Raw genomic sequence first — 12,467 nt, forward strand, 5'->3', positions numbered from 1 at the left:
AACAGCAACAACAACAAAAACAACAATGAAACAAGATCAGATTAAAAAAAAAAACAGAGCTCTAGAAACTTAAAATATTCCTAGGTGGACAGCTTGCATATCCAAATTTATACACAGTCAAATACTCAGAAGAGCAGAGGGAGCGCCGGCCGCAGTCTGACATGCAAACCTGTGAAGCATTTGACTCACATTACATTCTTCTAGGGATGAACGAGTTCCAGGAATATGTTCTGTGGAAAGGACCACCTAAAACTGGACAGAGGAGTTGCCACCTTGAAACAGTCTATAACAGAACCAAGATGAGGTCTGTGAGTAAAACCACAAAGTGAGTGTAGGGAGAAAGGCAACCATGATGAAAAATTCAGAAAACTAAAGGGGAATATAATATCTTACTGAGTTAGGAAGGAAAGAAGGAAGGAAGGAAGGGAGGGAGGGAGGGAGGGAGGGAGGGAGGGAGGGAGGGAGGGAGGGAGGGAAGGAGTAAGTATGTTGGTTTTGTGCCAGTTTTGCAACTGTTGGTGTGTAATGTTAGTATGTAACTGTTGATGTGTAATGTCAGGCGGGCCTTGCTACTGAAGCAGAGTGGCTTAGGGAATGCACCGGGAGAAAGTAAAGCTGGTGAGCCCTGTGTGTGCCAGCGGTTAATGAACAGTCAGGAAGGCAGGGAGTGGACCCAGAGTGGAGCACTTCTGAGGCAATCATCAAAGAAGGTACCAACAGTGAGGAGATCATAGTGGAAACTTACTCTCATCAGTGAGATGAGAGGCCGGTGAGATCTGACCAAGCATATCAAAGCAAACCGAGGAAGGCGATGGTAGCAAGATGAGGGATGCAGGAGAGCAGCTTAACCCAGGCTAGGATGCTTCCTCTTGGGCATGTTTTGTCCCCCAAGGGTTCCTGTGCTGAGACAGTCCCCTGATGGAGGGGCCAGAGTGGAGAGGTACAGGGTTTGTGATGTGGAATCTAAATCTTTAAGAGTGGCTAATCTTTTTCCCCCTAGGAGAAAATTAGGTCTCATGTGAGTATGTTCTCACCATCCACCACTTGACCCAATGTTATAAAACAAATAGATTTCCCCCCCTGCTCTGCCATTTTGTGTTGACTCTTGCCTATGACTTGTGCACATGTAGCCCAGGGATCTCCCATGCAGTACTGCCATGGACCCCCTCGATTGTGTCAGAGAGGCACACGGTCTTTCAACCAATCTTATCCCTAGAGTTTGTGAGCCACTTTTTCCCCCCACAAAATACATAGCTTTGAACAGTTTGTCATAGCTATGCAGGATGGACTAGATCAGAAATGTAAGCCACTGGGGACAGTCCAATAGAGAAGGAAATGTTTGATGATTCAGGAATTCTAGAGGAGTAATTGCTGGAGTCATAGCCCTGATGAAGCAAGGGTGGGCAGATCCAGTGCTCACGATGATCAGCTTTGGATCAATCACAGTGTCTCATCATCAGATCATCAATGGATCCTTGTCACAACAGAAGGGGAAGCTGAGTGTGGGTTTGGATGTCATTTGAGAAAACATTAAGTGTTGAAGTATCACTGTTAAACTCTGGCTCAAATACAGATTGATGGGAGAGAGAGTTAGCAGCAGAGACAGAGCTCACAGCATGAAGTCAAAGGGGATTTAGTCTTTGCTGCAGTTTTCTTTTATTTTAAATTGACTACTTCTGAGAGTTTCATAATTATGAGCATTGTACTTACATCATTTTAACCTTCTCTCTCTCCCCCCATCTCCTCCTGTGGTCTCTCCTTTCTAATTCATGACTCCATCTCCTTAATTATTATTATTATACACATACACACCACATAAATGACCTACGGGGTCCATTTAATGTTGCTCCTATGCAACACTAAATGTTTAGGGATGTGTCTGTTTAGGAATGACTATTTTGGATTATATAACCTATGGGGGACACACCTCTGGGCTTTTAAAAACCTAAAGCAAATATTATAATTTAAAAATAATTTTTACTGCTTCTCTTATTATCAAATTCTTGGGGAATGCCAACTTTTCTTCTCCTAGTAAAGTTGTGTCTCAAAGAATTTGAGCTGCAAATATGTTTACTCGAATCACTATCCAGGCCTCTCAGTCAGGCTGCACCTAAACTATATCAGGAGGCAATGAGAACGCTTGAAGCAGAGCGGAAGTAAATTACATTTCAGTGCAGATGGAAGGAAGGTACATAATCAAAACAAGCACAATGTTGGCATGGATCTTTAGAATACTGTCAAGAGAACTGAAGCCACCACAGCTCTCACAGGATGCAGATGAAAATGTACTGCGTGCTTTTGAGCTATGTCCAAGCTAAGAGAGTGAAGGCGAGACCACTCATTACTGCGGAGAAGAGAAAGATGGCTGCAGATGCCACTGTGGCGATATGTTAGTGTCCCACCTTCCGAGACTATTCACAAATAGCAGGATCTGAGGCTATTCACAAAGAGGCAGCAAAGAAAACTCATTGAAAAGGTTTTCTGATTTTTGTTTTTTTAAGGAAAGTAAGGATAAGGAATGAGATGAAGGCAGACACACAGCACCCAGATGCTGATGTCAAAACCTTCTTCCTTTTGGAAGAAGCAGGTCTGAAATTAGTCTCTGGGACAATGAGTTCCCTTGGTTACAGTTCTAGAATCCGTGCACTATGGGCAGGTCCTTTACTGAGAAGTGCAGCTGGCCTGAGCCCAGGCAGGAAATAAGCTTCCATTGTGTATCTTCAATGAGACAGAATCAATCAAGGTAGATGGAGGCTTACATCCTCATCATATAATAAAATGTGCAAAACATAAAAAATAGGAATTATCAAAGAATTCCAATAACATTCCAAATGAAAGAATGTTAGAAGCCTAACACAGTGAACTGAAAAACCTGGCAGCTACAGAGCAATATAAAATGTCCAGGAACAGAAGACAGCAAGGCGTCACTGTTAGCTTCCTAGTGTACACGATTCTCCCCAGAAAGCAAGTTGCTACTTAAAGAAACCCCACAAACTACACACAACACACACAACCCCACAAACTACACACAACACACCGCCCAAAGCTGGAGAAAGGCTAATGGCCTTAATTTTTTTTCTCTTTTGAATGAGGAACGGTGGAAGGACTGAAAACAATGAAAACTCCAAGAGCTGACTTTGTCTGTGGATAGAAAGGCCCAGGCTGCACAGGAGAGAAGCCTGTGGCTTCCACTCTGGAGTCAGATGAAACTTGGTTATGTAGAGCAAGCTCTGGTGCAAGACTTCCTACTGCCTTCCCAGGCTGCGAGAACGCAGACAGCACACAGTAGGCTAGGTGTGGAACTATGTTGGAAGTAGAAAATATTTCCCACCAGGACTGAGTGCAAAGAAACCAAAGCAATACAGTGCCTAAGCTTGTCAAGCCAAGCAGGACTCCTCTCTCTCTCTCTCTCTCTCTCTCTCTCTCTCACACACACACACACACACACACACACACAAATGCATGCATATGCATACAGCATACACATATGCACATACACGCCATTTACACACACATACACACTGCGAAGATGAAGCAATGTACCTAGGAGAAAGATCATAAATCAAGGACCAGGAGGAAACAAAACACACCTGCTTATACTATAGAATAACTTACTGGAAGTATTTAGTAAAACAAGAAAAGAGAAGCTAAACGAGATAAATAATAACCTGATACATAGGGGAAGTACAGAAGTGAAGTGATTTTAAATGAAATTAAAACAACGAGGGGGAAAAAACCCAGAAAACATCTAAATCAAAAATTGAAAAGGGAAAGGCTTGAGGTTATTGAGAAAATTAAGATGAAAAAAATGCCAACAGTAAAAGTAAATGGGAAAAAGCTAAGATGCAGAAGACAAACAAGAGTGTGCACCGACACCGAGCCAAGGGTCGTGCTGACTGGAAACACGCAACAAATGGAATGTAAGATGCAGTTAGAGACAGAGGATGAAAGAACAAGGCGAGATTTTAATGAGTAAGATTGCTATGTTCTGGAGGTTTTTGATTCAGACTATTCCCCAACGACATTCATTACAGCTAAGCTGATATGCTTTGGAAATAAACAAAGCATTTTTTCCTTCTCTTAGTTTTTCAATTTTTTATTAGATATTTTTCTTCATTTACATTTCAAATGCTATCCTGAAAGTCCCCTATACCCTCCCGCTGCCCTGCTCCCCTATCCACCCACTCCCACTTCTTGGCCCTGGTATTCCCCTGTACTGGGGCATATAAAGTTTGTAATACCAAGGGGCCTCTCTTCCCAATGATGGCTGCCTAGGCCATCTTCTGCTACATATGCAGCTAGAGACATGAGCTCTGGGGTACTGGTTAGTTCATATTGTTGTTCCACCTATCAGGTTGCAGACCCCTTCAGCTCCTTGGGTACTTTCTCTAGCTCCTCCATTTGGGGCCCTGTGTTCCATCCAATAGGTGACTGTGAGCATCCACTTCTGTATTTGCCAGGCACTGCATAGCCTCACAAAAGACAGCTATATCAGGGTCCTTTTTAATGCACACACTCAGAGGCCCAAGTCACCCATTAGAGGTGAGCTCTATTGGGTTTGGTCTTCTATGTTTCCACAGTTAAGAGAGTGGAGTCCTTCTCATAGAGACAACGGGGGGGGGTGTTTCCTGGCAACAGAAGACACTGCTGAAGGCCAAAGGAGAGATGTGGGTTTCTCAGAGGCTAAGAGCCCATACTCCAGCACTCATGGCTCTTAGGAAAACAATTCAGTGGGCTGGACAGACAACTCGGTGGTTAGAGCACTGGGTGCTCTCTCAAAGGACCTGGGACATGGCAGTTCACAATCATCTATAACTGCAGTTCTCAGGGAGTTGCACACTCTCTTCTGTCAAACAGAAGAGACAAACAGGCATGCATACATATGTAATACACAGACATGCACATGCAAACCCTCATACATATAAAAATTTAAAGATAATTATTTGTAAATAAAGAAAAACAATTTGGTTGGGAATCCACAGTATTCAAAACAAATGACTTAGGAATGCAGACAGACACCAAGGGTCAGGCTGGCGATGAGCAATGAAGTTGATTAACTATTGAATGACTCCTATACCAATATAGGAATTATGTTTCCTGAGCAATATGTAAATATTATTGGCCTGAAAGGAAACATAGACAGAAAACAAATCTTGGAGAGGGTCAAGAAGGAGGGAAGGAGTTTGGGAGCATAAGAGGCATGGATGAATTGTAAACTTTTAAGACAATCTCACAAATATTTTTCTCCACTCAACTCTCAAGAAACACTGAATGGCACCAACTCTGAGAGTTATTCCTGAGACGTTGCTGCAAATCACACTGGTAAGTACAGGTCCATTAGCTTGGGGAGTTACCAAGGCTGATAGATCCACAAGCTTTTAGAGTCAGAGGAGCTAGAAGATCCATAAGCTTTTAGAATTAACAAGACTTCTTTGGGTTACTCTGTGCCTCTTTGTGCTTTCATTGCTCTGAGACAGAAGAGGAGAGTTCAAACTGGAAGTATACCACAGGAACACATTGAAGCCCAGTACAGAGCTGAGGGCTTGCAGAAAAGGTCAGGGTTGTCTACAGTGTCACTGTCTATAAATCCAGGCCAAAGCCATCCCAGAATCCCAAAGGAGCCACAGACAGACTCTCAGCCACCCAAAAATCAGATAGGGGAATCCTGGGGACTAGGAAGGCACAGAAGATTATGAAGCAGGAGGAGTTGGACTATACATTAGCAAGCTTGAGGTCTAGAAAACTCCTTAAAGAGGCTGCTGCATTGTGTGTGTACTTTCCAGAGGGAAGGTATCACACAGACCTAGAAGAAATTTGTATGTGACCCCAAAGCAGCCATGTTGCTGGGTTAAAATCCTTTTACAGGTCAAACTACCTTCAGTGCCTATTTTTGGGTAATGTAGATGTTTCTAGAACTTTCCAGAGACCAGTACCTCCTTAGTGGGCCACACATAGAATGACTGTCATTTTAACATTCTCATCCTCAAAGAATTACTGACAATACAAGGCCTAGGAAATGAAAACATTATCCAAAGACTGAGACCATAACTTAAGTAATTTTACAGGATTTTTTTTTTTTGCCTTTTTATGGTACATTTTCTGGGAGATAGAAGGGGATGAGAAATGTTTGGGGGAAGCCTGCTGAAACCAGAGCACAATTTCCAGAGCCAAGTTACGGAATGCAGCCCCACTGGCCACTCTCATCAGGGACTTGATAAAGACATGGAAGGAAGACAAGCTTATTGAGTTTACTGATGACAGAAAGTTGGAAGAGGAAGTGAGTATGATTGACGATAAAATCAATATTCAAAATGTTCTTGACAAGTTGGAATGAAAGGCGAAAACCAAATGTTCTCTCTCGTATTTACCTTCAAATACTCAAACTCCTGAGTACAGAGCTGGAAGTGTGTCTTGGCAGTAGTCTATGTGAAAAACAATGTCTATAACATAAGCAAATAATTCAGTGTAGTTGCTAAAATTATATTTAATTTGCACAGATATGATAGCGACATGCAACACAGAAAATTATAATCAGGCTTGGGTTTTGTGCAGATTTAGTCACAGCAGAAACTGTTTTCCACTCTGGATGTCCAATTTCAGTGAATTTACTAATTCAGAGTCTCCAGAAAGAAATTGCTGTGAAGGGGAAATACAGCCTTCAGGTGCTGAGGAACCAGGGGCTCTTGGACCTATAGCACTCTGAAAGTTCACAGAGTAAATAGCTGCCCTCCAGTGGTTAAGGAACAGATGTCCATGGTGTTAAATATGTCAAAACCTTATCCAAAATGGTGAGTTTTGCTTAATGTTGAACTAAGAGGAAGAAATGGGAGAAAGCAGGGTGGGAGGATTTCAGGTTATAAAGAAGAATTACCTGACAGAGTCATCCACTGGGCTAGCTTTCAAAAGCACCCCCGAGTTCACCTAAAGGTGAGTGGCTAGAGAGGATTTCTGTACAGAAAACAGAGTCAAGACTGTCTCTTTAGTTTTTGTTTACATCTCACTGATGTCTAAGGATGTTCAGGGTTTTCTCGCATGCTTAATGGCTTACTCTTCTTTTGAAGACTGTCCATCCCATTCTCTTATTGATTGGGTTGTTTGGTTCCAGAGAGATCTCTCAAGTTTTTATACATTTAGGCATTCATTCTATGTGTAGCTAGTAAAGCTATTTATTATCCCATTCTGAAAGTTGTCTCTTCTGCCTGCTCTAGTCAGAATGACTATCAACAGAAAATAAATATCAACAAATGCTGGAAGCGAGGAAAGGTGAATTTTTAACCATAACTTGTGGGAATTAAATTGGTCTAGCAACTATGGAAATCAGTATGAAAGTTTCCCAGAAAAGCTAAAAGGACTCCTGTTGGACCACCGGAAGCACGCCTGGATAGACATCTGAGGGACTCAATCAGCACATCACAAGATACTTACATATCATGATTTATTGTTGTACTGTTTCTGACAGCTGAGAAATGGAACCAGCCTCAATATCTGTGGTGGTTTGAATAGATATGGCCCCATAGACCCTAAGTATTTGAATACTTGGCCATTAGGGAGAGGCACTTCAGAGGTTGTAGCCTTGGTGGAAATGGAGGAGGGTGGGGCTTTGGGGTTTCAGAATTTCAAGCCAGGCCTAGTGTCATCTATTTTCCTGCCACATGCCAATCTGAATGTAGACTCTCAGCTGCTTCTCTAGCACCATGTCTGCCTGCATGTTACCATGCTTCTCGTCACAATAATGGACTAAGTTTCTGTGCCAGCCTCAATTAGATGCTTTCCTTTATAAGAGTTGCCATGGTAATGGGGTAACTCTTCATAGCAGTAAAACATCAACTAAGGCAGTATCTATCAATGGATGAATGGATAAGGAAGATGTGGTTCATATTCACAATGGAATTTTACAAGAATCATTCATGCCATCGGAAGGAAAAACGTGTGCAACTGGAGCTCATCAGATTAAATGAAGGACTCAGACTCAACCAAACCTCAGCTTTTCTCCCATTTGTGGAGCCTGCATTTTACGTAATAACATAAATTATATGTGTGGTATGGGAATAGAGAAGAGGTTGTGTGAATGAGTGGGATTAATAAGAGGAAGTGGTTGGAGGAAATGTAGGCAGTGGAAGATTGCATGTGGTCAAAGCATATGATGTACCTGTGTGACAAATGTCTCCATGGAACCCACCACAGCACACAATGAATACACCAATGGAATTTTAAAATAATTTTTAAAATCCCTTTGATTTGAAGCCAGAGAGAAACTCCAGCACTTCTCATTTGCTGTCTCCACCAAAAATTTCATTCTTTCCTTTAACCAATCTCGCGAAAATTTTCTTTCTGCCATCTATTTCCTTCTGGAAGCAAATCTGTGTTCATGAAGGCAAAGATTATCTCACCCCTCTGTCACATATGCTATTTCATAATGTACATACTAAAGAAGTTGGTAAAAGTCAACTTTTTCCTCAGGCATGGGATCGACGGAAGGAATTGGCTGTGAAAACTATTTGAAATCATTAGCACAGAGTACATTTGTCTTTATGTGAAATATCTCCATGTAGGTTGCTTCCTTTTCAATGTAGAACCAATTGGATTTTTTTTCTCAATGTAGTAGTTTGCTAATGACTACCAACAGTAGCACAGAGCAAACACCTCAGTGTGTGCACTCTGTAAGCCCTAGCTTTTAACAGACAGACACTTTCAGAGGAAGGTCCAACACAGCCCTTGAAAACCAGCACATAATTAGATCGGCAAGAACAAAACTTTTAATTACTCACGTCTGCAATTTTCTTTTAGGAGCTGCTTACACATTCCACAGAAAGGCCTGGGTAACACGGCATTGGGGGGCAGGGTTGCTCTTCCAGTGTGTCCCATCAACAACTCTCCCTTGCCCCTTATCCTTTTTCTCCTCCCTGATTATTCCATCCACAATGACACCTACAAAATGGACCCCAGCTGAGATTTTACTCTGCCTGTGAGTTTTTTCTATTAAGCCTTTGTTGTTGAGCACTTAGTATGAGGTAGCTCCCATTTTCTTGGGTTCCAACTTAGAATTCCTAGAGCAGGGCCTATCAACAATTTTGCGAAATGGGTTTTCTCCTTGGAAACACGATACGAAAGTGAAGAAATGTATCTAGATTGCAGTTTGATGAGCAGTTTATATTCTAGCCTGATGGAGCAGTTGGTCTAGGGTTCTACGGTGCATTATGAATGGCACTGTGTCTTCTCATCTCTGGAGGGGGAAATCAGGTCCAGAATCAATATTCATGAGCTCCTGCGTGATCGGCAGAAATCTGTTCTCTCCCAGTCAATCTGCATTCCTTCCCCTGGCTCTGTCAGCTATTTAACAAGCTGCAGATTGAATTCCATGGTCTTTTTGTAGGTTCAAATTGCTATTCACATCTGTCAGCCTTTGCTTACAAAATGATCACTCACCTCTCCAGGGAGAAGCCAGCTATTTCTAGGCAAGGTGCCTGTCACCTTGAAGAAAATATTTTAAACCCATCAAGGAAATAAAGGGAGAGTGTTAGACAAGTGTAAGAAACACAAGATGGTTTTAATTTTCAAAAATCACTAACTAGTCCGGTCATTGCAGGAAACCCCTGGAATCCAAATATTATTTCATATTAGTATGACTTTTAGACCTGAATTCTAAATAAAAGATTTGTCTCTTTAAAAACAGAAAGCTAATCATTGTATACTTTGTGTAGTCTGTGTCTTTATTAAGGAAGAACCTTGTATTTTTATTAAGAAAGAACTTAGTATTTCAGTATTTGTCTCCTGGGTGGCTGTTACCAATGAGTGGTGTCTTAGCTCTCTCTTAGCCGAAGACACCTTCTAGCATTGTTTGAAGTCCTCTTTATGAGAGTTAAGGAAAGCAGAGTCAGTAACCAAGGGGTGTAGTTTGTTTCGCTGAGCAGATCATATATCCGTTGTTCCTGTTGTGTGTGCCCTTCCCATATGCATTTGATTTTAATTATACAAACTCCCAATATATGCATAAGATGGTTGGTATATAGAGGGGTTTCCTTGAAAGGTTAGTAGAGGGCACTGTTTGTATTATGAACACAATATTCAAAGCCAGTTCAGGTCCAACCAGCCCTTCCAGGCTGTATCTGGATGCAGTCAGAATATATTTGAATAACAACCCTGTAAATTTGATTGTCAGCTGGGACAGAGAAACTCATACTATTCAGAGATGGGAGTACATACAGCCTAATGCAAGTAGCAGGAGGAGTGATGCTGAGGTTGCTAGGTGCATGGTTTAGAAGGGTGTGTGTGCATAGTATGCATTGTACAAGGCAGCCAAGTACACTCTTACAAGAGGACTTTGTGTGCATAACCAAAACTAGACGGGAGACCCAAGCTAAACTATCCCCTATGCACTCCTGCCTCAAGGCCACCAAGTGTCTCTGTTTCAAGGGAAGCAGACAGTCTTCCTTCTGCATATACACAGCCATGTATGAGCACCTGCACAAACATGCACCTGCGTATGTACACACACACACACATACACACACACAATTTTAAGAATTTGCTTATATAACTAAATAAGTGTACAGTTTGATGAGTTTAACAATATATTCAGTAATGGCCATATTCCAAGCTACAGGCAAGCAGTAACCTGCTTGCTGTCATTATAGATATTTTGTCTGATAAGAATTTTTAATAAGCACAATTGTGTAATAAATGGCCTCTTCATTTGTAATTTTCCCAGGGTTTATCTGTTCTGACAGATATATCACAGTTTAGTGCTTTCCACTGCCTGATTATATAGCTGTGACCACTTCATGACTGGTCACTATGGCTCTTGAAGGATAGAATAGACTGGTTTTAGTTTCAAGCTATTATCAATAGTAGTTGAATGTTGCAGTCTGGAACATTTTTGAGGTAGTCCCTTTGAAATCACATGTTTATATGTATGGATAAAAACTTAAGAGCAGCACATGGCCAGGAAACATTTAGTTTTGTATGAGAGTCTGAGTTGACTTCCAAAGTGTTTGTGACATTTTCCAGTGCAAGGATCATGAGAGTTGATTGTATTGTACTCTACTGCATATGGTAGCAAGTTATGGGTTGAAACTTTAAAATGAATGTCTTGATCTCACAGTGTCAGAGATCATTGTGTAGGAGGGGTGGGGGTGGGGGCTAAGGTACTAGCTGACTACAAGGAAAGAGTCTTCTGGATGCATCAGAGCAACTCAAAGCATCTGTGACAGAATGCATAAGACCTGGCCAAGCTCAACCCACACCAAATCCCAGCATAGAGTGGGGAGGTGGACATGAAGCCCCACCCCTAGCTGAGTTGCTATTGGCGATTGATAGCTGCTAGGAGAGGGAGAATTGGTTTTATTTAATAGGTAACATCAACTGTACTTGGTGAGTTTAACAAAAACAAGACACAAAGAGGACAGACAGCTAGGTGGGCATGGAAGGGGTATATCTGGAGGGGAGTGGGGGTGGGGATGAAAATGATCCAAGTCCACGGTGTAAAGTTCTCAAAGAACTAATAGGAAAGGAGATAAAAGCTTCTCCTGAGGGCAGCCTTCGGTGCTGATATCTGCCTTTCCGTGCTAGTACACCAGAAAACACTAGTTAAAGGGAGTAGAGAGGCCCAGTGGCTGGGAGCAACGGCTGCTCAGCAATGAGCCTTGGAGTTCTCATCCACGTTGGTAAGCTTATTAACGCCTGTAACTCTCCTCCAAGAGACAAGATGCCCTCCATACACTCAGATAGACACATGCACACACACACACACACACACACACACAAACTACAAAAAATTAAATATTACTTAAGTCCCTAACCATTTGTTTGATGTGAATTCCTATCCATAAGATATGCTTTTCTACTTTCTTTTTTTCCCCAAATTTTTATTAGGTATTTTCTTCATTTACATTTCAAATGCTATCCCAAAAGTCCCCTATACACACCCACCGCTCCCCTACCCACCCACTCCCACTTCTTGGCTCTGGTGTTTCCCCTGTACTGGGGCATATAAAGTTTACAAGACCAAAGGGCCTCTCTTCCCAATGATGGCCGACTAGGTCATTTTCTGCTACATAGGCAGCTAGAGACACGAGCTCTGGGGGTTACTGGTTAGTTCATATTGTTGTTCCACCTATAGGGTTGCAGACCCTTTCAGCTCCTTGGATACTTTCCCTAGCTCCTCCATTTGGGGCCCTGTGTTCCATCCAATAGTTAATTGTGAGCATCCACTTCTGTATTTGCCAGGCACTGCATAGCCTCACAAGAGACAGCTATATTAGTGTCCTTTACAGCAAAATCTTGCTGACATATGCAATAGTGTCTGCATTTGGTGGCTGATTATGGGATGGATCCCTGGGTGCAGCAGCGTCTGGATGGCCCATCCTTTCGACTCAACTCCAAACTTTGTTTCTGTAACTCCTTCCATGGGTGTTTTGTTCCCAATTCTAAGAAGGGGCAAAGTACCCACACTTTGGTCTTCGTTCCTC

The sequence above is a fragment of the Mus musculus genome, chromosome 3 (genome assembly GCF_000001635.26).
Source record: "Mus musculus strain C57BL/6J chromosome 3, GRCm38.p6 C57BL/6J".
Lineage (NCBI taxonomy): Eukaryota > Metazoa > Chordata > Mammalia > Rodentia > Muridae > Mus > Mus musculus.